General features: G+C 45.1%; 1 pseudogene; it reads right to left on the bottom strand.

Annotated features, from left to right (window-relative positions):
* Positions 1 to 1454: 1454 nt before the first annotated feature.
* Positions 1455 to 2187, bottom strand: LOC102847141 (annotated as a pseudogene).
* Between the last annotated feature and the right edge of the window lie 1253 nt (positions 2188 to 3440).

Here is a 3440-nt window from a genome sequence, read left to right as displayed (position 1 = left end):
CCTCCACACAATTTCTCCCCTGCTCAAGCCTGTTGTGAAGTCACTATGTCAGTTCATCTCTTCAAGGGGTTTCTTCTCCCTCCCGCCCCCCTGCTTTTCCCAGCATGATGTCTTTTTCTAAGGAGGAGAACTTCCTGTAACACACTTGAAGGATGTGAGATGAAGTTTCACCAGCCTTCCTTTTAAGGGGCATTCTGGTTGTACCTTCTCCAAGACAGCTTTGTTCATTCTTTTGGCAGTCCTTAGTATCTTCAGTGCTCTTCACCAATGTCACAATTCACCAGAACGCCTTACTCCGACACCACTGTCCCCTACAGCTGCACCTTCCCTGAGTAGAGGTGGGTTTTGGCTTTACTTCTTGACTGGACATTACACTAAAATCTAAAAGGAGAAAAGGATGCTCACTGCTAAGTGAGAACTCCTGCAGACTTACATGGGCAGCTGGAAGCTTTCAGTCAGATTGCTTTCTTTTTCACAATTTTTTTATTTGTTTGCATATAATCATTCATATACATAGTGTTTTGTGCATATATTTTGTGTTTTATACTATTATGCATATACATTCTATTTGATGTAATTAATTCCATTTTCTCTATACCTATTATTTTCGAGTCCTCATTGAACCTTTCCCATCACTCCCCCCTTCCCCGCCTCTACCCACTAACCTCTGCTATCCCAGTGTTTAGTCGCCTTTCTGTCCTCCTTCTCGTTTTTCCTTTTGAACGTTTATACACACCTTGCTCAGATTTCTCTTTTCACAACAGTGGTTTTGCCAGTATCAGATTATTTCTTAATGGCCGCTGGCCTCCTGCCCTCTCTTCCTGGCTGCTCTCATTCATTATGGACCAAGCACCTGTGGCACTAACTTCGAAATGCTGCAGAGCATTTAGGGTGCAGAGAACAGCAGGCTTGGGCTGCAGCACCAAAAAAGCGGGTTTAGGAAGCTGCTCACAGCCCAGCTTGCATCTGTACCCTTCTGGGCTTTGTGTGGTTTATGAGGGACTGAATTCCATTTGGGTTTAGTTTCTTCGTTAATAGTGTTCCCATTTCTTTTTTCTTTTTCTTTTTTCCTTTCTTCCCCCCCCCCCCCCCCGATATTTCTCTACATTTATCATACTAAATTTCAAGGTTCAAATTTTTGTTTGTTTGTTTTGTTTGTTGTATGTACCATCGAATCCAATTTGATTGGCACAGGAGGAGATTGCCCCTCCTTCTCCAGCAGGGCATCTGGTGGATTCAGACCATGAGCCCTCGGGATTGTAGCACAGCTTCTTGCCGCTAGGCCACCAAAGCTCCCTTAGGTCTTCACATTTCATTCACAAACAGATTAATTGTGGTTTACTCTTCCAGTGGCCTGCATGCATCTGCTTTCTTGCTTTTTTTTCAACCCACAATGCCAAGTGGCAGACTGTGGAATAAGTTTATTCTTATGTACAGAAAAGTCAGTGTGTACATTAGCCCAGTTTGGTGGCAAGGTCTTTGGCCTTGGCGTTCTCCAGCTTGACGATGCAGGTCACTCACTGACTTGGAACCTAGGGCATTGCCTCCCCAGTGGCAGTGGATCTCATCATATCTGTCATTGTAATTGGTCCTGATGATTTTTACCAGCTTCGCCAGAGTGCCTTTCTCTTCTGGGCTCACTTGCATGAAGGCAACAGTGGTGCAGGTCTCCTGATGGACGAGGTGGCCCAGCCTGGCCTCGCCCTTGATAATGCAGTAGGGAATGCCCATCTTACGACACAAGGCCGACAGGAGGACCACCAGCCCGATGGGGTCCACCATCATGTGTGATGGTGACTATGTTCACCTCAGCACGGAAGACACAGGGTCTCGTGGTGGGGGCACCTTCTTTGCCAGCAGCCTTCTTCTCAACCCGGGCCAACAGCCTCTGTTTCTTCTTCTTGGTCTCAGCAGCTAAGTGGCCGTCTGGCGGTCCAAGGCCTGGGTAAGCTGGTTAATGGCACCTGAGTCATTTGTAGAGGATTGTCCTTTGCCGCTGTGCTTGGATTAGCAGGGCTGTTTGACAAAGCAGGTAAGGTCCCTTTTGGGTTAGATGTCCTACCTGATGCCAAAGTTTTTGGGTCTTTTCTCGAAGAGGGGATTCACCACCTTCTTGGCCTCCTACAACCTGACCACGGGTGACGCGGGGGCCACGTTCTTCCCCTTGGCCACCTTTCTCCTCGGCATCTTGGGCAGATGGATGAGACAGCATTCATCTGCTTTCTAATGAAGCCCCTAAGTTGTCTTCTGAGAAGGTAAATCTAACTTGTCTTGTGAGATTTTAACAAATAACAGATCAAACCCACCTCAGAAAGCTGCAAAAGGTGTTCTCTTTTTTCCTTTTGCTCCTCTTTGTCTGTTTCAACTCAAAAGTTTAGGGAAACATTTTTCTTTTTGCTGTTGAAACAGAATCTATAGAATAATAGCTCCTAAAGCAGTGAAGACATTCAACGTGCAAGTCCTCCAACACTCCGCAGCTCCTTGTCGTCAATTTGGAACTTGCCTTCTCATGGGTTTTCAGAGACTGTGACTTGCACAGGAGATAGCTGTTTTTTCTCCCTTGTAGATTTATTGTTGTTGTGCTCTCAAGTTGCTGCCTACTCTTAGCGGACCCTCCAGCAGGTTTTCAGAAAATTACTCAAGAATAGATTGCTCATCTTTCTCCTGCAGAACAGGTGGTGGATTAGAACTGCATGACGTTAGGCTGGCAGCGCAAATCCTTATCACTGGGCCACCAGAGCTCGCTCTCTTGAAGAGCTGGTAGTTTCACATTTCCTTCCATTGTGATGACAGTGCAACTCCTTAATCACTGAGCCATTGTTGTTGTTAGATGCCATCCAGTTGAGTACAACTCATAGTAACGCTATGAACAACAGATCTAACCTGCCCTATCCTGTGCCATCCTAACCATCTCTGCCACACTACAGTTCATCATTATAGAATTATGTCAATCTATCTCATTGAGGGTCTTCCTCTCCTTTACTGACTTTCCAGCTTTCTGAGTATGATGTCTTTTTTTAAGGACTGGCCCCTCTTAATTAACAACATACTCAAAGTACATGAGATGAAGTTTCAGCGTCCTTGCTTCTAGTAAATAGCCTGGCTGCATTCTCTCCAAGACATGTTTGCTTGTTCTCTTGGCAGTCCATGGGATATATAGTACTGTTCTTCAGCATCACAGCTCAAAAATATAGCTTATTCTTCTTTCATCTTTATTCACTGCCCAACTTGCATAGCAAGTCATTGAAAAGACCATGTCTTGGATCTTGGTGGAGCACATCTTGGACTTTAAACTGGCATCCTTGTTCTTCAGCACTTCTGAGAGGACCCTGACTGCAACATTTCCAATATAACAAGTCTCTTGCTTTCCCAGCTGCTGGTACCAAGGTTGTTGATTATGGATCTAAGTAAGATGAAATCATTGATAGTTTCTCTTTTCT

Source organism: Elephantulus edwardii, unplaced genomic scaffold, assembly GCF_000299155.1.
Source record: "Elephantulus edwardii isolate Elephantulus edwardi_28Jun2011 unplaced genomic scaffold, EleEdw1.0 scaffold00026, whole genome shotgun sequence".
NCBI classification, from domain to species: domain Eukaryota; kingdom Metazoa; phylum Chordata; class Mammalia; order Macroscelidea; family Macroscelididae; genus Elephantulus; species Elephantulus edwardii.
This window is presented reverse-complemented; position numbering and strand designations above follow the sequence as displayed.